We start from the raw sequence: 24339 nt of genomic DNA on the forward strand, positions 1-24339 counted from the left end.
CACTGAATCAAAGAGAGAAACAGACTTTCTTTAGATTTCTTGTTTGAAGTAGCTCCATGGTCGCTCCATTCAGTTCTGTGTGTTCCTTCCTGACTGTCAGTGGTAACTTCCACTGACACACCATCTGCACTCCAATCCTTATTACTGATTGCCCTGCCAAAGCACATCCACTCACTGATAAAACGTCTGATAATTGAGGCAAGCAACTTTTGTGCTGCAGCCCACACAGGTCTTAGTCATGGTGGCCTCATCTGCAAGTCAGAGTGCTTCGGCGTCCTTCTGTTGAAAATCGCGGACATGCAGCTTCATTTAAATCTCAAAGGAAAATTAGATGTCATCTGTTCCTCTCCACAGGGAGGTCAGCGGTCGGCAGGACACTTGACTTTTCCTCTTCGGGATGAAGCTGTTCCACTCATTCAGTCACCTGCTGCTCAAAATCCATATTCATTGAAAGAAAATGTTGCTCCTGATACTCTCACATCAACATTTTAAACCACAGATGATTGTTTCCTTTACACACTGAGCAGAGGTGCATGCCAGTGTTTTGGAAATATGGTACTATTTTACATAAAAAAAGCAGGTATCTCACTTTGGGATGTAATACATTTTCTGTGGTCACGGTGAAATATGCAAAATGCATTTATTAAATGTGACACAAACACACACCTGCTACACCAAAAGTGCACATACACACATACTGGCCTTGGGAGGAAGTCAAGACTTCTAAATTAAATTGTGAAAACTGTCAACAAAACTTTGAGGTCAGAAATGATTTGTCTTCTCAGTTGAACATGGTCCTGGATGCCCTTTTAGGTGAGGATGTGAGCAAACATAAAATGTATCACACAAAATATGTCATTTTTCAATTCCTTTGCTCCTCCAGTGCGGCTGCAGAAAATTGTTTTGAGTAGGCGTGCAGTGCTCTCAAATGTCCTTTATGCAAAAATATACTGTACCGAATATTACAGAAACCATCAAGAAAGCTATGATGCAGGCAGGTTACATTTTTATATTCTTAACCTGCTCTTGCAGAACTCGTCAGATATCAGATAACATAAATATCTACAATCTTTGTCATAAGCCAAATGTGCACTGTGTAATATATATCATACTGGAAAAAAATAAACAAAAACTAAACAATGAAAAGAAAAGGAAAATTTATGTTAAAAAATGCAGCAGGAAAAATGCGCGGTCAGGGCAAATCAAGTCTGATTTGCCCTGACCAGCAGTATCTGTCCTTCAGTTGGTTACAGAAGCTATCCGGGAATGTTGACTAGTCAAACATCTACACAGGTAATTGCAAACCTGAATGATGTTGGAAACCTGGTCATTGTTTTTAATGAAGAGAAACTGAGAAAAAAAATATAGTCAGCTTACTTGAACCAGTCACACTTGCAGTGGTTTGAATGATTGAACAATTCAAAGAGAGGGAGCAGCAAAGGTGGGGTCTGATTCAATCTGCTATGACCAACAGAACCGAACAGAACACAATGACTCATATGAGTGTTCCTCCCCTCTGGGTAAGGTTTGGTCAAGTTGAGGCAACTTCAACTACTTGGTTAAGGTCTGTTAAAGGTCATGGTCAAAAGAAAGCAGTGAGACAGGACAGAAGCTATGGCCTCTGGTATCATAGTCAGACGCTTTGTAAGTCAGACCCTCTCAACTTTTCCTCCTTGATCTTTCCCATGCTGTAAGGCCCTGTGCCTTTTAGAAGTAAATGTAAATACTACACTCAATCAGTCAATCACAGATTGATTGATATCACATATTGTATAACTGCAGATGTGGTAAGTTCAGCTTCTGATGGCGCATCGTCACTTTAATTACAGATGTTCACCTTGAGAGTGTCAGATGTGGAAATGTTGATAATGTGATGGAACATCTGTCTCCGCATGCATGCACACACACACACACACACACACACACTAATCACTAATAAACAAACCTTGAGTATATAACCATGTGTCCACATACATACTAACACACACAGCAGTCAATCAATAGAGGGTGTCAGTTAGCAGTGCAGCAGCTCTGCTGACAGAGACTTTTTTATTTCCCATCAATCAGTTGGCTGATTTAAAGACATTGATTGACCTCAGCAGCTGTTAGCTTCACTCGAGACGTTCAGTAGAATCCAGCGGGAGACACAACAGAGGTGAGCGGGTCAGCTGGTGACCTCCATGTGACAATAAACATCCACATCAGCCGGTATCTATCCTGCTTTGGCAGTGGCCCTCATTTGGACAGTGGATCATAACTGACCTCTGACCTCACTGCAGATCAGCAAAAAATAAAATTAATATATTATCACAAATTTATAATCACCTGGATGAAGCGTTCCCACAGGCCTGTTCTTTCTTCCATTCGTTCTTTGCTGGTGATTCATCATTAAGAAACAGAAACTGAAAATAAAAAAAAAATAAAATAAAGACAATATATGAAATTATAAACAACACTGAAGCCAAGATCTTAACACCATCAGAAACAAACACTAATGGAGAAATGTCAGGCGGTGACTGGCCAGCTGTGTGGAGCAGCAGGATCTGAAATCCTCTTTCAGATCTCTCCCCTGTCATTATTCACAGATTTACCTCCATCACTTTTTGTGTATACAAACAAATGCAGCAGTATGAATGCCTTCCAGCACAGAGGGAGGAGTGCAGCGTTACCCCCCATATTACACCCCCTGCTTTCTATGAAGACTGAACCATGCATATATATGGCTTGATAAATATGGACAACGTACTCCTGCGAATAAATATAACATCAGTCTTTTCAGCAAAAGCCCCCAATCACCATACGTGTCATTATACATTAATATGAGAATACCTCTGCTGGCTGTACAAAATCAGACTCTTGTCCACTGGGAGCAAAGAGAGAAATAGTGATATTGTTAAAGAAGTACTTATTTTAGTGTAATCATTTATTTTTAGTCATTTTTGTGACCATAACTGTGTCAGGTTAGAAACCAGTTCGAAACAGTGATTTGGAAGGCACTGATGTCCTCCTGGCGTTACATGAGGAATGCCTAAGAGTCATTCTAGGTGGCTACAAACATTGTATGTTGTCATGTAATTTGCATAACATGTAAATCTTAAAAAAGGAAAGAAAGTAAGGAAAGTAAAAAAAGGAATGCGTATCTCTGCCTTTGTGCCTGTAGTGTTTATTTGTGAACCTACACAGATTTGTTATCCATATTGAAAACGTTGCTGCCATTGAACATTATCCAGGAAGCAATTACGTGCCTCTAAAATGTATTTGTCAAAGCAAATCACTGCAACACAAACAATTTAGTAAGAGACAGTTTTGCTTTCAGACTTGTAATTGCATAAGTGAAGTCATTGTGTGAATCCATACTGCACCAGAGTGTGTATGTGTTTCACGTGTGAAGCTAAGCGTGACTGAATCACAGCATCTGTGCTCGACCCGAAATAATTAAAGGTTATTTATATATAGTGAAGACAGGATGCATATGTTGTGTTGTTTTTTATCACAGTGAAGCTGTGGTAAGAGCAGTTGACCAGGTCATGAATCACACGCTTCCTACTGTATTTAAAAACAACCACACACAAAGAAATGCTCATGTTATTTTTAACTGCAGGGGTCCATGATTCAGTTGATAACCCTGATCAGGTTCAGAGGAACACACTCATAAAGAACACACTCATGAGGAACACACTCATAAAGAACACACTCATGAGGAACACACTCATGAGGAAAAGACTAACTCATGAGGAACACACTCATGAAGAACACACTCATGAGGAACACACTCATGAAGAACACACTCATGAAGAACACACTCATGAGGAAAAGACTCATGAAGAACACACTCACTCATGAGGAACACACTCATGAAGAACACACTCATGAGGAACACACTCATGAGGAACATACTCATGAGGAACATACTCATGAGGAACACACTCATGAGGAACACACTCATGAGGAACATACTCATGAGGAACACACTCATGAAGAACACACTCATGAAGAACACACTCATAAAGAACACATTCAATCCTGAGGAAAACACTCATGAAGAACACACTCATGAAGAACACACTAACTCATGAGGAACACACTCATAAAGAACACATTCAATCCTGAGGAAAACACTCATGAAGAACACACTCATGAAGAACACACTAACTCATGAGGAACACACTCATGAAGAACACACTCATGAGGAACACACTCATAAAGAACACATTCAATCCTGAGGAAAACACTCATGAAGAACACACTCATGAAGAACACACTAACTCATGAGGAACACACTCATGAAGAACACACTCATGAGGAACACACTCATAAAGAACACACTCACTCATGAGGAACACACTCATGAAGAACACACTCATGAAGAACACACTCATGAGGAACATACTCATGAGGAACATATTCATGAGGAACACACTCATGAAGAACACACTCATGAGGAACATACTCATGAGGAACACACTCATGAAGAACACACTCATGAAGAACACTCTCACGAGGAACACACTCATAAAGAACACATTCAATCCTGAGGAAAACACTCATGAAGAACACACTCATGAAGAACACACTCATGAGGAACATACTCATGAGGAGCATACTCATGAGGAACACACTCATGAGGAACACACTCATGAGGAAAAGACTCATGAAGAACACAATCACTCATGAGGAACACACTCATGAAGAACACACTCATGGAGAACGCACTCATGAGGAACACACTCATGAAGAACACACTTATGAGGAACATACTCATGAGGAACATACTCATGAAGAACACACTCATGAAGATCACACTCATGAAGATCACACTCATGAGGAACACACTCATGAAGATCACACTCATGAGGAACACACTCATGAAGAACACACTCATGAAGAACACACTCATGAAGAACATACTCATGAGGAACATACTCATGAGGAACACACTCATGAAGAACACACTCATGAGGAACACACTCATGAGGAAAAGACTCATGAAGAACACACTCACTCACGAGGAACACACTCATGAAGAACACACTCATGAGGAACATACTCATGAGGAACATACTCATGAGGAACACACTCATGAAGAACACACTCATGAAGAACACACTTATGAGGAACATACTCATGAGGAACATACTCATGAGGAACACACTCATAAAGAACACATTCAATCCTGAGGAAAACACTCATGAAGAACACACTCATGAAGAACACACTAACTCATGAGGAACATACTCATGAGGAACATACTCATGAGGAACACACTCATGAGGAAAAGACTCATGAAGAACACACTCACTAACGAGGAACACACTCATGAAGAACACACTCATGAAGAACACACTCATGAGGAACATACTCATGAGGAACATACTCATGAGGAACACACTCATGAAGAACACACTCATGAAGAACACACTTATGAGGAACACACTCATGAAGAACACACTCATGAGGAACACACTCATGAGGAACATACTCATGAGGAACACACTCATGAAGAACACACTTATGAGGAACACACTCATGAGGAACATACTCATGAGGAACACACTCATGAAGAACACACTAATGAGGAACATACTCATGAGGAACATACTCATGAGGAACACACTCATGAAGAACACACTCATGAAGATCACACTCATGAGGAACACACTCATAAAGAACACATTCAATCCTGAGGAAAACACTCATGAAGAACACACTAACTCATGAGGAACACAATCATGAAGAACACACTCATGAAGAACACACTCACTCATAAAGAACACACTCACAAGGAACACACTCATGAAGATCACACTCGTAAAGAACACAGTCATGAGGAAAACACTCATGAAGAACACACTGATGAAGATCACACTCATGAGGAACACACTCATGAAGAACACACTCATGAAGAACACACTCATGAGGAACATACTCATGAGGAACACACTCATGAGGAACACACTCATGAAGAACACACTCATGAAGAACATACTCATGAGGAACACACTCATGAAGAACACACTCATGAGGAACATACTCATGAGGAACATACTCATGAAGAACACACTCATGAAGAACACACTCATGAGTAACACACTCATGAGGAACACACTCACTCATAAAGAACACACTCACAAGGAACACACTCATGAAGATCACACTCATGAGGAACACACTCGTAAAGAACACAGTCATGAGGAAAACACTCATGAAGAACACACTCATGAAGAACACACTTATGAGGAACATACTCATGAGGAACATACTCATGAGGAACAGACTCATAAAGAACACATTCAATCCTGAGGAAAACACTCATGAAGAACACACTCATGAAGAACACACTAACTCATGAGGAACATACTCATGAGGAACATACTCATGAAGAACACACTCATGAAGAACACACTCATGAGGAACACACTCATGAGGAACACACTCACTCATAAAGAACACACTCACAAGGAACACACTCATGAAGATCACACTCATGAGGAACACACTCGTAAAGAACACAGTCATGAGGAAAACACTCATGAAGAACACACTCATGAAGAACACACTCATGAAGAACACACTTATGAGGAACATACTCATGAGGAACATACTCATGAGGAACACACTCATGAAGAACACACTCATGAGAAACATACTCATGAGGAACATACTCATGAGGAACACACTCATGAAGAACACACTCATGAAGAACACACTCATGAGGAACACACTCATAAAGAACACATTCAATCCTGAGGAAAACACTCATGAAGAACACACTCATGAAGAACACACTAACTCATGAGGAACACACTCATGAAGATCACACTCATGAAGAACACACTCACTCATAAAGAACACACTCACAAGGAACACACTCATGAAGATCACACTCATGAGGAACACACTCGTAAAGAACACAGTCATGAGGAAAACACTCATGAAGAACACACTCATGAAGAACACACTAATGAAGATCACACTCATGAGGAACACACTCATGAAGAACACACTCACTCATGAGGAACACACTCATGAAGAACACACTCATGAAGATCACACTCATGAAGATCACACTCATGAGGAACACACTCATGAAGAACACACTCATGAAGATCACACTCATGAAGATCACACTCATGAGTAACACACTCATGAAGAACACAGTCATGAAGAACACACTCACTCATGAGGAACACACTCATGAAGAACACACTCACTCATGAGGAACGCAGTCATGAAGGCACAGTGTGTTTCTAGATCACGTTGGGAGTCATGAGTGGTCAGCCTTGTGGGGCGGAGAGAAAAGAGAGAGCTATATACAATATAAATAAGGCTGCCATATACCAACTTCATACAGTATACATCACACACACCTACACATATACACACACTCTCAAACGGTCCCCACTCATGTACACCGGTGGCTCATTGATTGTGGTGAGTTGTGTCTTTGTGATGGTGACATAAGAATATAAAACTTAACAGAAACCATCCATCTTTGTTCTATTAAGAACCGTTGTACATTACTGACAGTATCTGGTCTCATGATTAATGCAGTTACAGCAGTTGCGGTGCAAGATCTTAACCACCACTGCAGTCCCAGGGTTTGATCCCCAGGACCTGTGGTGGGTGATACTGATAAGAACATTTATTATTTTATCATCGTTTTATATATATATGTAAATATATTCCTCCTGAGACCAGACATCAATGTAACGTCAGAAATATACACTCCTAACACATTTTTGGTTGGAAATGAAAATCAGGCTGCCGTCACAACTCAACATTCACTATATGACACTGTGATGTTTAACTGATGTTTAGCAGAGGCCGGGTTTCACACACAACTAGAATGTTGATATTTTTATGTCAAGATTACTTCGGGGACAGACCTTTGGAAAACCAGCAACATATCAACGTCAGCTGTCGTCACTACTCTACGTCAAATTATTGCCGGCATTAGACGTGGTCCTGACCCTGAATATTGGTCACCCGACTTCACAACCTGCATTCAACCAAACATCAACATCTAATGACGCTGGTGGTCAGTGTCATGCCTGCAAGGATATTGTGATTTGTTCAATTTTTCTCAAAAATCATTTAAAAAAGCTATTAATTGATAATTTTCTTTTTCTTTCTTTTTTTTTTTTTTACATCTATGATCAGTTCTGTTGGATGGCTGTGGACGGCTTCCACAATATAAATGGCTCTGGAAAAACTCTGACTGTTGACAAACTAATTACGTCTCATTGTGTAGCAAGTACTGTGCTTCACTATCATAGCTCAGCGATACATCTGACTGTCGCTACATCCTGAAGGTTGTCAGACACATGCAGGCAGCACTCTACTCCACACACACAGCACTCACCCACACACTCCCAAACAGACAGAGATCCTTTGATGTGAATGTGACCCAGTAAATGATATGAAAGAGGCCTTTACAGGGAAGCGGAGAGATGAGCAGCGTATCCTCCACCATCACCATTTTGTTGATTCACCACACTCCACCGCCACAGCATCTGCTCTTCACTCTCATTGCTTTCCACTCCTCCTCTGTCCACTCGCTCTCTCACCCTTTCTCTCTTGTAGTCTGTTAAAAATTGATTCTGGCCTTGCTGTGATGAGACGCACTGTTGGTTTCCACGGCAGCAGTGTGTCGGAAACTCCCCCCTCAGCCACTCAGAGGACAGCAGTGACCCACGCTTGCCAGGAAGTTATTTTTGGTCTTTTTCTGGACTCTGGTTTCATTGTTTCATCTTTTCTTCATGTGAAGTGATGAACAAAATTGACAACTTGACAACAGGTTTACTGGAGAACTCAACTTTATTTGTAGTGACAGTTCTCTCCTTCACTGACACATAACACTTGAGTAAATACTTCCCCACTGGATGGACTAGACTTTTTTTTTTTTTTTTTTTTTGAATAATAATGAGAAATAGGCTCTGCAGTTTCTGAATAAAACTAATACCAATGACCACATTTTTCATGATATTTTTTCCTAATGTTGATTTTAATTATTTCTGTTGCGCTTGAAGATTCTGTGAAGTTCAAAACTAGTGGTAAATTCAGAACCTGGAAAAAGGACAAGAATGGTCTCAGCTCTCTTCTCTGACTCCAGCCCTGTGGTGAATACTGAGCTCTTTAGATGAAGGCTGCAGCTGTGAAGGAGAATGAATCCTTACATGCTCACTGGTGTTGCATGATTTCTGATTGTGTTATACAATTTTTTTTTTTTTCAAATGAACACTAATGTTGCTTTGCAGAACTTTGATTGTGCAGAGTGGATATGTGACTAGTGACATCTGCACATCAAAGTCATGTCTTGTTTTTCTCATTGTGCTGTCTTCCCCTGCCTCTCAATCTTTGAGTTTGGTCACATTTGTCATGTTCTCCTTACCTCCTTCACATCCACTACTTATGTCTCTTCACACACCTCTGTCCTCCAACTCTCTCCCCCCTCTCCCCCGTGCTCATTTCCAGATGAGCCATACAGATATCTGAATGAGAAAATGACTTAATGGAAAGTGGCACGAACGCAGAAGGCTGTTTAGCTAGTGAGAGTTGATGCAAACATGCACATTTTCCACATTGCAAATCAATGTGGAGCATTCAGGTGGGTGAGTCATCAGTCTCATGTCTAGTGAAAATTACTGTTGATTCTGGTTGAGGGCCAATCGATTTCAGCCTCTTCACCTGCTCTCTCTCCCTCTGCTCTCATTTTCTTTTACCCTCCTTACCCCTCATTTAGCTCCCTTTCAATGCTCTCCTCTGTCATCCATCTCCAATCATCCTCCTCCTCCTCCTCTCAGCTCCATGAGATGATCGCCTGAGGTTTCTGTGTCTCAGTGTAAAGTGACATTCTGCCAGCTTCCTCCTCTCATCTCTCATCTCCCTCCTCGCCTCTCATCCTGTCTTGTTTGGTTTCATTGTTCCTGTCATATCCATCAACCTTCCCTTACCTCCCTCCCACCCTCCACTGCCTCCTCTCTGTGCTGGATTTCTCTCTCTCTCTCTCTGCTCTCTGTCACCTCCCGTCAGCCGAGGGAGGGAATGCCACGAGGAGCCCGTGGAGCTGAGGCTCCAACAAGCGCAAGACACTCAACACTGAGCAAAAGGTTTGAGATGGAGGAAGGATGATAAAAGTGTTGAGAGGAAAGAAGGCTGAAGGAGGTCATCAGGGAAGGAGGAAAAGTTAAAGACAGATGGGGAGAAGATAGAGAGGGAGTGAATTAAATGGAAACAGAGCAAGGCATGGGGGGGCGAAAAGGGGGATAAAGGTTCAAAAAAGGAGAGAAATGGAGGGAGGAGGAAGAAGTTAAAGGTGAGACGAACAGAATGTTAAATATGTTTTTTTTAATGGTAAGTGGATTACACAATATACTTGACATTTACATGGTTTAGTTTGTCAGAGGTATTTGACAATAACATTTTTCAAAAATGTTTGATAGTTTTGTATTTTTTTTGTGTGTTTAAATGTCATGCGAGGAAGATAAAACGTGTTGACAAATACCATGATAAAAAAAGTTTAAGTAACAAAAAAAAAAAACAACCCCAGACGTTCACAGAGCCATCAGTAAGTCACTGAGAAGGAAGACAGTGATGAAAAGAGAGACGATTTAAGAGTGAGGCAGGAGGAAGAGCACAAGACGCTGATATGTCCAGATAAGAATTAAAGAAATGAGGCTGGATTCAGGACAGAGGAGGAGAGAAAAACAGAGGGAGGACAACACAGAGAGAGAGAATGAGAGGAGATGTGAGGGGACAAATGGGCAATGATTTGGCTCAGTGACTGAGGACAGAGTGGAGTGGTGGTGGTGGTGGGGGGGGGGGTCTCTGGGTAGCATCTGCTTTGTGCAAGACTGCTCATATTACCCAGAGGGCTTTGGGGCTGAATGGGGTTGTGAGCTAACCAGCCCTAAGCCCTCTATTCATCTCTTCTCAGTTCACAGTGTGGTCTGGAAAACTGGGAACTGTAGAGAGACACTCTGTGGTGATTTCCAGGTTTGGGACATTTGGAAAACAACGCAAAGATGGAGCAGTGGCCCATAACAGACTGAATATGTTATTTGATTTGTGTAAATCATGTGGAGTAAAATCATAGTTTGGCCAGAGTCAATCTGAAACTGTCCAAACTGTTGTTAGTCTGCCCTCTCATTCAGTGTGTGAGCGCTCCACCTGTGGGATACATCTGACGTTCTTCCAGTCTTTCTTGTGCTGTCCTCTCCTCTTCCTCCATCAGTTCTCCTCTCTCCATCCTCGAGTTGTTGGTTATTAAATGCTGCAGACCACACAGGGGCAGGACACCAGCTCTGACGCCCTGACCTTCCTCTCCTCCCACTTGTGCCCTTCTTCACCCATCTCCCCTCCGTCACCACCTTCTGTCTCATCTCCCCTTCACCCATCTCTCCCTGAAGTCCTCTTCCACATCCTTCTCTCCTTTTCTTCTGTCTTCTGCCCCATCTCATTTCCTCTTCTCTTTCCTTTTCTGCTCTCTGTCCTCTTGTCCTCTATGTTTTCCCCCCTCCTTCTCTTTTTTCTTTCAAAAGTCCTTCTCTTGCTGTGTTTTCTCTCCACTGCCCTTGTTTCTCTGTGTCCTTTCTTCCTCTTTTCCTAGTCTCCTCTCTCATCCCTTTATCCGCCTCTCTGGCCCTCATTCATGCTTTCCTCCTCTCCTGATTTCCTTTGCTGCCTTCCTTTTTTCCCCCTCCTCTTTTCTACAGCTCTCCTTCTTCTTACCTTTCTTCTCAGTGCTTAGTGTTTCCCTCCCATCTTCGGCCCTGAATCGAATTAAGATTTTAGCAGCCAACATGAAACACCGCTTTAGTGCCATGTTTGTCATCCAGACAAGCTCTACATCACTTCAAAGTGCACATTTGGCAACAGCTGGGCCTACAAAACACAGATTTGATATCCTCTGTTTATATCACCACAGAGTTTGATCTCATATAATATCATCAAGTGCCATGACGTAACTGTCAGAGCAGAGCAGTGAATATGGTAATCCTGTTAGCGCTCTGTGGATGATTGTAATGTTGTCAAACTGTGACTGGGTTAGTCTAAAAGCAACATATGTAAAAAACCAAAGTAAAGAAATTTCACACCGACTGTCGCCAAATACTGTCAGTTCGGTTCACTCTGGTCAATATCTGCTCTGCTGTGCTTTTGTTTCTGAAACCAACTTAAAATGTGCCGTTTTAAAGGTCCCGTACTGTACAAATGTACATGTCCTTGTCTCTTCCGATTCTAAAGCAGGTCCAGGTTCTGTATTAATACTGTGAAAGTACCACCCTGCCAATGAGTTCTTGAGCAAGATACTGAATTGCAGCTCTAGTGGTGCTGCTCTGTAGCTGACCCTCACACATAATATTCCTCTAGTCAAGGGAGGAGGGAAGATCATTTCCATATAGAGAGAAAAAAAAATGTTTCTGTTGTTTGTGCGCAGCCACTGTGTGTACATCCATGTGAGTGAAGGGAGGGGGGGGTCTTTCAATGAGCAGAAGGATTTACCTGGTTGAGGCTTTGCTCCTGTAGAGATGCCTGCAGGCCAGGATTTCTTCTACGTCTCCAACTTGGGACACAAATAGAATGAACTTGCTGTCACACTGGGCCTCAGGCTTCGTAAATCATGCTCTCCTGTCACGTTAACCGCCAAGAGAAAAGGCTCTGTTATGGTCTCATACATATACTTGGATTTTTAATTATAGTCTTGATTTTTTTTTTCTGTCCTGCTGTCTTAATTTCCATGTTTCTCCATGTTTTTCTTTTTTTCTATGATCTTTATATAACCTTTTATTTACAGTCTTCTTTTGCATTTTTTTCACCTCTGCTTTTGTTCTTCTGATCTTGACCCAGTGTCCACTCATCACTTATCAATAAAGACACAACAGTTTTGCCTACACACTCCAACTTGGTGATCTGAAAGAAAAGTGATCTGATATTCTGCTTCTAAGATCATTTTCTTAGTTTAAAATATATGTAGAAGTTCTGTATGCACTGTATTTTCTTAATGAAAAGATGTGTAAAAGATGAAGAGAAATGCCAACATCAAACCTAGTACACAGGCATAGCCACCATTACCTGTGGGTTTCCTGTTGGATCCCACTTGTACCATGTTCCGTCACAGTCTTTCAGATTGTTTGATTTGAAGATGTGAAAGTATCCAGGGAATTCTGATACAACGCATCCTTGATGCATGGAAGAGTCTGAAGCCTTCAATCCACAATCCAAAAGGGGTTGGCCTGACAGTAAAGTTGGTCTTTATACTAAGTGCTGCTGTTTACCTTATGAAACTGAGTTTCAAACCTACCTCTGTTTTATCCTGTAAGCTAAAATGTTCCCGACTCCAGAGTGTAGGGTTGTTCAAAACTAATTTGATGTATAAAGGAAAACACATCACAATTTTGATTTTTGTCGCTGCGGTGAGAAAAAAAATAACACCAGGGACAACAGTAGCTGGAATGGTGTCAACTGCTGAGGATATTCATCAGAAAATTATTTTGCACTTCAAATGAAGTATTATTACCAATTATCTACAGATCCCGCTGCTATTCCTGTTTGTTCTCTGCCAGTATGATAGACAAGTGGAATTATCGAGCTTGAAATGTTCATATCATCAATAATTTATCGTACTCTGGGAATGTGTTGTTTCACTGGAATTTTTCATCCAGGGCAGATGTTTGTGGGCTGTCCTTTGTTGTAGTTCATCCTGGAGGAGGAAAGCAGGGGAAGCACAGGGGTCACCTAGAGTCTCTACACTGGTTCCCTTTTAAAACTTCACCTTGAATTGTGCTCGTGTCTGCTCAACCTCACCCTCCCTCTCCCTATTTCCTCTCGCTCTTGACTGGAGAACACTGGGCAGTAGCCATGTTCTCTGTATGCTGAGTAGGTCAGTACAAATGAATATTGTTGCTGCTTTGATCTTTTTCACAGGCAGGAGCTGTTGCACCTGAATCAGCCTTAAAGCGAAACAGGATTGGTGTGTCATGTATTCATCTTTCAGTCCAGACTGATCATCAGTAAACATGACTGTTCTCTAGCTAGGGAAAGCTGTATGGCACCTGGCTGCCCTAGAGACTGAAACATGACAAAAATGATAATGATTAATAAAAAAAAAAAAAAAATTAAAAAAGGCAACATTTTAAAATTAAATAAATGGGAAACATTTCAACAACATTGTATAATTTATGTCTTTTAGCAATCAGCATTCATCAGGGTCTAATGGAGGAGGAGAAACAGCCGCCATATGGCATATTAAGCTAAAATATGGGCAGTCTTAATATTTCTGCTCCCTGTGGCCCTGTTTTGGCAACATGTTTTAAATTTAAATATGACACACACCATTAACTAACAAGAGGAACTTCCTGCTTTTTTCCATTTGAATCCCTCTCACCATCCCATCCGACCTCAGCTGTCTTTGCTCCTCCTCTGGCAAAAGTAAACTATTCTTCATTTTATTCCCTGTGGACGCGCTGACTCAATCCTCGTCTGCACTTTGTGATTGTACGGTGAGCAGCAGCTGCCTGCTCTGTTTCAGCTGTATTCATGCTGCCTCCCTGACCCCGTGACCTCTGACAGGGTTTGAAGTCCACCAGAACCTCCTGTACTGTAACACACATAGACACAGACTGTGGAGATAATTAGAGATCTTTTTTGCTTTTCCTGTTTTACATTTCTCTCTATGTATATTCAGTAAAAACACGTCGATAACTATTGCTTAAACACCATTTTAAGGTGAGGAGGTCAGAGGAAAGCTCATGGGTACTTGGGGTCCTGTAACCAACCAACACTCACAGTTTTTGCCTTTTCCCCATTTGATCCGCAATTTAGTTGTAATTTCCATTATCTATCAATTTTCCAAACTAAAGGACAATACTGGTGGTGATTGTAGTTACACCCATTGTGCTCTGTGCAGCTCACCGGCAGTGGGTCAGTGCACATGAGCTTATGAGGATATAACAATGTCCTATTGTTGTGTGCGTTGTTTTCATTTTTTTTTTTTTTTTTTGTCAGTCTCCTGACCATAACTACCTGTTCAACCAGCACTGAGGTAAACAGTTCTGAATGTCTATCAGAAGAAGCTCAAATCTTCCAATTACTCAGGCTTTTGTTAAACCTATCATGGGAAGAATGTTGACGGAACCATCTCAACACAATGAAGGAAATCTTATTAAGGATGATCAGCACCTCAATGACTGGAGAGCAGGCAACAGCAATCTGTTCATTGCTGGCACTGGTGGCTCCAACCTGCAATACAACAGTGTTGATGTAGGACCAGACTGCTGAGACTGACTGCACTCCTGCATCAGTTTAAGAGTTTTGTTACCGTATACCTGTGCAGATTCTACCTGCACAGATGCTCCAGTCTCATTAGAACAGAGAAATATTCATTTGTTTGATCTGACTGTGGTTATGAAGGGCCATTATCTAGAATTACCATACATATACACATGTGAAACCACACTTTTTAACATTCTATACTGATTATACTTTCACTGTTTGTCTGTGCTTATGTGTTTTTTTTAGCCATCAACCTGGCAGGGACTGACAGGTTGAAGCAATGGTTGATGAATGTGAGGAGAAAGAGCTGGACCCCATCTAACGTTGTGTCAGTCACACTTTGAGGAGGACCAGGTTCTCACAGATAAGAAGGTAGACACATTTTTATGAACTGGTTACACAGTGCATTTTCTAAATGTGCCAACATTTAGTGGTGCAAGTGGCGGAAAATACAAAAACCTAACATGTTGCAACTTTTCCATGAAAGTGTATCTGAATGTGTGGAGGGTAACATTCACGAAATTCATTCATGAAATCATCAGTCACCGTTAAAGACGTCCGTTATCATGATGCCACCATTTTTATTTCTACCAGCATCAACACAGTTTCATTCCAACTGCCAGCATCAGTGCAACATCATTATGATCTCAATGGGAATGCTTCAGTGTTTTTGAGGAAATGAGATGTCATACCTGTGCTCTGTGTTTTGATAGCTCGAAGACTTCCGCTGTCCTGCAGCCACATGTCCTGTATGAAGCATTAGGTTCCATGTTGTGGCATGAATTTGTGTTTTCGGTGTCATTAAACCTGAAAAAGTAAGACACATAAAGAAAGCACTTTGATCCTTCATTGTCAGTATTAAAGGACGGAAACATTTAATGAATATTTTTATTGTATATATTGATTATTAAAGCCAACACAGGAATAAACCTCCATCAGTATGTGCTTAATTGCAATTCTGTGCATGTTGCTACTGTTGAAATTCATACCAGATATGCTCCATGAAACCTTCGACAAACTTCAAGCAAGAGATTCATGAATACATTTCTCACACATTAAAAACTGCATTTATTTCAACAATTTTCAACAAACACGTGAAAGATGTATAAAATAATTTATTATAAATGGATTAATTAAACCATGTGTGCAATACGTATGTGCAATCACAAAACAAAAAAAACAAAACAATTGTGAATCAAAGCAAATGTGAACTGTCACAAGACAAGCTTGTATAAAAGAGGCAGTGGAACCTCCAGTGCAACACAATTTTTAGTAACAACTATAAGTTAGAGGTAGAAATGTTAAACATGAGAGACCACAATATAAAAATAATACTTAATAGCTTACAGCATCTTGTGCAGCAGTCTGAACACTGAGTAAAGTCCAGAGCCTGGGTAAAGGAATAAAAGCTGCCTGTACAATTAAAGTGAGCATAGTGCAACAGTCTGTAGGTCGGCTGTAATGCATAGTTGAAAAACGCTATTGCGGCGTTCCATAAGTAATGGAGGTCAGGTGCAAAAAGTCCAAGAGCTGTTATTCATCAGAGTTCTTGTGGAGTATATTAACAAAAATAACACTCATCACATAAGACACTGTGGGTTATGTTTGCAGTTACAAAAAAAATCCATTAAGAGCCAACCTCAACAGCAAACACTGTCACAACATGCGTTTTTTTCTCACAGCAAAATTTTACAACAAGTCTCAATTTTATTTATATCAGCTTCCTTGTGAGATTGTGTGAGGTGAGATCATGTGAGGTGGTCCGTTGCTCCCTGATTGCTCCCTCTGGCACGATAATCTTAATAACATCTCGTGTGATGCACCACTATTTTCAAGTCTTGTGTGCAAGTTTGAGAGAAGAACATACATTTCTCCTTATGTGCATGTGCAACATGAGGATTTTTAAATGGAGGATTTGGCTTTGTTGTAAAAAAAAAAACAAAAAAAACTGTTTGCTGTACTGCTTCATATTAAATACCAATGGAAAGGTAACTAATACTCTCTTGGGTGGCATTGTGTGGATGCACATGCCATGATGGTTCCCAGCACACACTGATGTCACTTACTGTTGAGAGAGAGAAAGAATGATTCCACTAGATGTTTTGACCCCTGTCATCAACAGTGTCATGAACAGGACCTGAAAAAAACACCAATAAGCGCTGACTCAAATATTAACACATACTCACTTATAGGAGCCATTGAGAACTGGAGTCATTTAACAAGGAGAATACAAGAGAATACACATCACACACAGACACGTGTTCTGTGGTACAACTTAAACTTTCTAAGTTTTCATCTGCTGCAATAACTGTGATAATGATATAGTTCTGTAACCGTTGCTCAATGTCACCAACAACATGGTGACAATGCCATTGTTAACTCTCACTGGAAGAATTCTAGAGAATACACATTATACACAGACAAGTTAAATTTACAGAACCAATTTTAAAGCATGCTCTAATATGTTTTACTCTTTTTATACAGTCTGTGGTTATACCCCAAGGGCTTTTACACAGTTAGCACACGAAAGCTTGCATCATGTGTAAGCTAACACACAGTAATTTCATCTACAATAACAATAAAAGGTTACTCCTTGAATTATGGAAGCTAACTTGTTTGCAGTGATGTACAGCTTAACTCAGGGCTGAGAGCTCAGTGCAGTCAGGCTGCCAGTGTAGGTGGATGTGCTTAGTGTCCTCAGGTCCTCAGTCAGTTACATCTGGCACCAATAAACCAAGATTGCAGTGCCCAAAAAAAAAAAAAAAAAGCTTTTCAGAAATTTATGTTAAATGTTTCACTAGTTTTTATGAGAGCTTTTCAGTTGTGCATGTCATTTGTCATATGTGTGAAAAGTGAAACTATTTTCACTTGTATATGTGTGAGGTTTTAGTATTGCATGTGCATGAGTTTAGTTTCATGTGGATGTGCAAGGTAATTCTAAATAATGTCCCTGATGGCCCCTCATATTTGATTCTAGTGTCACATACTCAGTGGTTTCCCACATGGACTGATAACATTTACACAGTACATTGTGTGTTGTATATCTTGTGCAAAACTTTTCTCTCCATTTATTTTGTCATTACTGAAAGGGAATATAAAAACCAACAGTTAGATTTATCAAATAATGAATCATGAATTTGATTCAGTTCTAATTTTCTCCAAATGTGCAAACAATTTCTGTGCTCTTCTACCAATGCAGTATTGCAGCATGCATTGTCTCCAGATATATCATCAGAGATAGAGAGCGTACTAATGGATAGATAGATAGATAGTTCGAGGATTTATAATAAATGGGCTATATTCTAATAGCATGGCAAAATGCTGTAGAAAGACTGAGCTTTCCAAAGTGGAGTTGGTGTTCACCAGCTGAGCTGTGGACAATCTGCTCTGCCACCTAACTTACTGTTACCCTGAGCCTCCTGGAGTTCTTATTAGATAACATTAACATATATTAGTCATTTAATCCATTGATATTGAAGATATAAAAAAATACTGTTACAAAATCCTGTTTCTCTGTTTTATATCATTGTAAAATGAATATCTTTGTATTTTGGGCGGTTGGTTACTAATGCAGCAACAAGGATAGTTTTAGTCTCATGCAGTGTTTGGGTAAACAGCACCTTTATTTGGATTTTTCAGTAGGTGTTTGACCTGTGTGTCTGTGAGTGTGTCTGTCTGTGGTCGCAGACTTCTCCTCAGTGGTTCTCAGCCAGGGGAGTGTGCAGAGTTTGGAGCCACAATCAGATTAAGGCTGAGCATCTCCTTCTGATTGCTGCTCTCTGCTCTGCACCGCCAACTCAATCTGATCTGGCCACAGCCCGGGGCTGCCTCTCTGATCAGCCTCACACACACATACACACACACACACACACACATATACACATACAGACACACAACTACCCGCCCACACAAACAACAGCAAGGATTTCACACACACACACACACACATTTGTGCACTCTCATATGCATGCTTGAAAGCATGGAGGCTCACAGACAGACACACAGATACTCTACAAACACACTCATACATACTCCCATAGAGGCACATGCCATGGGAGATGGAGAATTTCATTATGTGTGTGTGTGTGTGTGTGTGTGTGTGTGTGTGGGGGGGGGGGGGGGGGGGGGGGCAGACAGAAAGCCTCAGAGATGGAAAGTGGGCTGGTCAGATAGACAATTTCCCATTTGGAGTCCTTTGAATCATTCATGAGGAAGATATGGCAGAAATCAACACAGGATCAATCTGATCAGCGCACACACACACACACACACACACACACACACACACACACACGTGTGTTTCTATATCCCCATGGGGACAACTGTGCATTTCCTAGCCCCTTACACTAACATTAAATCACAACTAAATGCAGAACCTTAACCCTGATGTGAGCCCTGAGCTGATCCAGCAAACCAAGTCTTAACCATTAAAAAGCAGTCTGGGCCTGGTGGGACCTCAGTTTTGGTGCCCATGGTGATGGTGAGTCCGTTCAGGTTTAGAGTTCCCACTGGGATATAAAAACAAGGCCCCCCACACACAAACACACACACACAGACTAATGCATGCATGGGTGGGTCTCAAAACACACCTAAGGCATGCACCACTTATCCTGACTCACACATACACAGGCATACACAGGCATGCACACATACACAGGCATGCACGCACAGAGGGCACTCAGACCAACCAACAAAGACACACAGCACTTATCCTATCGCTCTCTCTCACACACTATACCCTCAGAATGTCATAGATCGTGGACAGTATCAGCTGGTAGAGACACACAGGAATGGACTTCACATGTCGGGGTGGGGGGGGGGGGGGGGGGGATTGAACACTGTATTCACAACAGTTTTCAGGTGTGCTAACTTTCAGTTTTACCTCCAACCAAAGTAGTTTAGATCTGGATGAACTGTGACTTTGTCAGATCAGATTGCTGTGATCTGATTGCTGAGGTGGAAAATGTATGCTCATCCTTAAGTATAAGTAAAAATTACCAGAGTGTAAAAATCCATTAAAAGTTTAAGTCTAAAGAAGCATTTTCTTTTACTCCAATAGACCTTGGTTCACTTTTACTTGAATAAAAGTAGGGAAGGCTTTTCAGCTTTTCAGCCAGACTTGTATTGATTTTTCCAGTGTAATAGTGATACCATGGTCCCATGTCATTCCGCCTCTTGATCTTATCAATTAACCTGTTAACTATGCTATCATAACTGATGAAAGGCCAGGCTGTGATAGTGAGAGACATTCAGAAGATTTCCGTTAGTTTACTACAGTGTTACTGAAAAGACAAGGACTGATCATTTATTCCTTGCTTAAAATCTCTTAAAATCCATCACTTTGCTAAAGTAATTTTTTGCACATTTGCATATTAAAACGCTTGCAACAGAACTGCAGTGCCAGAGTGCATTTATGAGATGTCATTTGGAAGGTAATCCTCAAGTTTCTGAAAATGTGCTTGTTTAGCATGAGACTAAAACCCAACATTAACTGGCCTACATCAGTTCACATGGTATTTATTTTGTATTTCTTTGTCCCAACTTAAAAAAGTCATATTTGGTAACAATAAGTAGGACACACTTTATACAAAGAACAATGAAAATCTTCATATCCCTTCTACATCTTGTCAAAAACATCTGTCTGAAATTGGCCTGACCTTATGGGAGCTGTGGAGTTTTTTGTTACTAACGTCCTTGAACCTCTCTAGAAGGTCTCCAAATGGAAAAGTATGCTTTAACTCTTCAATCTGAAACAGTAGACAACATACTGAAGCATTTTGATGCCTATATAATCTTTTTACATCATTCAAAACAGTGTTGACCCTTTTTTTTCTCATACATTTCCTCCTGCACCCTAAGCTGTGAGCTGGGACATTTCACAACTTTCACAGCCAATCAGCATTGGCTCAGAAGTGCTCTATCCCCCTTGTTTGGTCACATTCGACAATATGCATAACTTGCAATACTTTTAGAAAGAACTCTGTCTAGAATGTTATGGACAAAAGGAATATAAATAATCACAGTATGCACAGACAATAGGATTTCAAAAAAGGTGTGCCATGAAGTGAGTGCATAGAAAGGAAAAGAGAGAGACAATGAGAAAGATAGATAGAGAGAGAGAGAGAGAGAGAGAGAGAGGAGGTGAATTTGCAGCAGTCCATTGGTTTATGCAAGCTCATGTTTTATCATGTCATGCTGCATTAAGAGAGTTACACTTAATAACTGAATAACAAGGAGAGAGAGAGGATGAGGAGAAGAAAACAGAGACGGAAAAGAGTGTTTGGGAGAAAAATATAGAGAGGAGGGCATTTGGGATGGACTAAGAAAGAGAGAAAGGCTGTAGAGGTGTGAGAAAGAGGTTGTAGCATCTGTTCTACACAGGTGACACTGAGTCCATGAAAACAAGAAATTGAATGAACTCTGCCCATTTGTTGACATTTTGCGGCTGCATTTATATTCAGTCTTATTCGGCCCTCTGAATGCTGCACTGTGACTGCAGTTTGTTCGCGACTCTCAATAAATGTGACTACGAGTCATTGTCACAGAATGCAGGTGTATTCAGAGACAGTTTTAAAGCTCAAATCCATCATGGATTCAATGAATGTGTTTTTGTTTCCATTTGTGTGGTGAAACACTAAAAACCAGGCTTTTAATGTGGTTACAGGCACTCTGCATCTCTCCCCTTCCACCTGTTCAGTTACAGTGCCAGTGTGAACTTCATTACTGCAGTGAATATTCACAGTCCATTTTAGAGTGCTAAGTGGAGTCAAATCCCTTTGTATGTGCAAACACATCCAATTAAGTTTAGAGATTTTTTTTTTGTGAATTTTTATTACATTTTTCAGAAGAAAAATATTATATGGAATAGGCTCTCCACTTCAGTCATGTGATGACACCCATTGTTCACCCAAGTCCAGCAAGTTACATTTCAGTCCCAGAGACACTAATGGTTTCTTCCATTTCCGCAGAAAAGCACGAGTCCTTCCATTAATGTAATACCCTGACTTTCCTTGCTAGCATTAAAAGTGATTGAACAATGTCTTCATATTGTATATGACAATCAGGAACTTTTCCAAGTAGACAAAAAAGTGGAACACCTGATGAGCTATTTCTGTACTGATATTTACGCATACTGCCCTCCAGAATATCTGAATTTCATTACATTCCCACCGGCAATGAAGCCGAGTACCTACATGAGTTTTACATCTGGGACAATGTAGCAGAATTCCTGTTTTATATTTACTACAATTATATGTTGCAATATAAATATTATGCAGAATATTACATTGTAACGCTTTAAATCTATTACATGTGTAGATTCTGGACGACAGCAGCAGGATCTTTTCCAAAACATTACTACTATCACACATTTGAGCTGTACGCATACACAAAATGTTCTCATGCAAGTTTGCCCAGTTTCAAACCTACCTCAACATTTTGATATGAAGTGCTTAAGCTTGTCTCTGTGGTCCAAAAAAAAAAAAAAAATTCTCTAATAGGTAAGAATGATTATTAAGTTTTTATTAAGGGAGCTGGCTTTCTTATACACATAATGTCTAACTTATGAGTATTTTTTAATTCTTATTTGATATGTGATACTGAGCTTTTAGAGATTCAAAGAGTGTAAAATTTGGCCCTGTGCTCTGTGAATGAAATGTTTTTAAAGCATCACCCGTTTTTTTTTTTCCAATTCTGCTGCATTAACCAATTTATTGTGTAACAATAATAAAGAATTATCTTTGTAACTGAATACATTTTCAAGCTATTTATGAAGCAAAAATGCCAACCATTTGCAGAGTTGTGTTTAATATGATTGTAAATACTTAAAGTTTTAGGTTTTGGATTGCTCGATAGACAAACCATGATGTTGTGAATTATGTTGATGTACAGCTGTGTACATCAAGGCCTGTTTTATGCACCTTCTTTTAAAGCAGCAATCTGTGTGTTCTGCTGCCTCATGGCCAACCAGAGATAATCAGCAAGAGAGGTGCAGTGAAGATGTGAGGGGGGTTAATGAGCTGCAGCAGTGCAGTTAGACAGGCTGCTGTGACAGGATGATAATAGTAATGAGTCACAGTTGTGGCCCTCCGTCATATTATGCAGGTCTTTAAAAAGGATTTATTTACCCTTCGTTTTTTTGCTACTCTTATTTTTTTGCCACAGTTCCCTGCAGTTATGCACAGAATCTGAAGTTCTTAGGCCCTGCATGTGTTAGGTCATTTGAGCCAGCATCACAACAACAATGAATTAGTTTCACTTCCATTAATCAGTATTTTGGATATTAACATCGGAACCAAATCAGTGATGTGTATGAGTCGCAGAATGTCCCAGAGCTTTTTAACCTCTTGTAGCTGGGATTACTGGTATCCCGGCATCATGCTCATTTCCAGCAGCAGGGAGCTGTTTTCAGCTGATTTCTCTAATATCAGTTGAAGTGTATGCTATATTTTGAACATTTGCATTTCATCTTGCCGTCAAACAGCCCTTTCCTTTGGCTTTCCTTAGCTTCTTTCTGACTCAAACAGCTGATCTGTGGGGCAATACAGTGTGCGCCATAGGTGTGTAGTAATATGGCTCAATGATTCACAAACTGTAGTAGAAGTAAAGGGCTGTTTGATGACAAGACAAAGCAGTGAACATATTCAAAATGTAGCATACACTTCAACTGATATTAGCTTTTTAATATGGGCATTTTCACTCAGCTTCTGTGCTAGTGCTCTCAGCTGCACACTGATCCAAATCTACTGCAGGTAACACCCTGACTTTAGATAACTACCTTACACAACCCCATGCCAAATACCCCCAACTATCAATTTAAGAGCCAGATATTCTTCTGAGGAGTATCCCAAACCAGACCGTAGAGTAAAGGCCACAATTAAATATTTTATTTGAAATGCAACTGGCTCGAAAGTTTAAAAAAAAATTCCTTAACCAACAGGAAAAATAACCTGAAGCCAATTTTTAAATCTTCTGTCCACTTGTTTTATTCTCTCCAGAAATAACTTGTCATTTCCTGGCAGTGTTGTTGAGGTGACAAATCTGGTACCTCTAGCTTCTACTACTGCGCTA

The 24339-nt window shown here is 40.5% G+C and overlaps 1 long non-coding RNA gene across 1 annotated transcript in view; it reads left to right on the forward strand.

Moving 5' to 3' along the window:
* LOC139632140 (uncharacterized) overlaps nucleotides 1–24339 on the forward strand; it is a 182522-nt gene that overhangs the window by 44491 nt on the left and 113692 nt on the right. The window contains exon 2 of the long non-coding RNA XR_011693506.1: nucleotides 15517–15642. This is a non-coding gene — a long non-coding RNA (uncharacterized lncRNA). The remainder of the gene's footprint in view (nucleotides 1–15516; nucleotides 15643–24339) is intronic.

This window comes from Trachinotus anak, unplaced genomic scaffold (assembly GCF_046630095.1).
Source record: "Trachinotus anak isolate AG129_WGS33_773 ecotype Australia unplaced genomic scaffold, CSIRO_AGI_Tana_v1 ptg000014l, whole genome shotgun sequence".
NCBI lineage: Eukaryota > Metazoa > Chordata > Actinopteri > Carangiformes > Carangidae > Trachinotus > Trachinotus anak.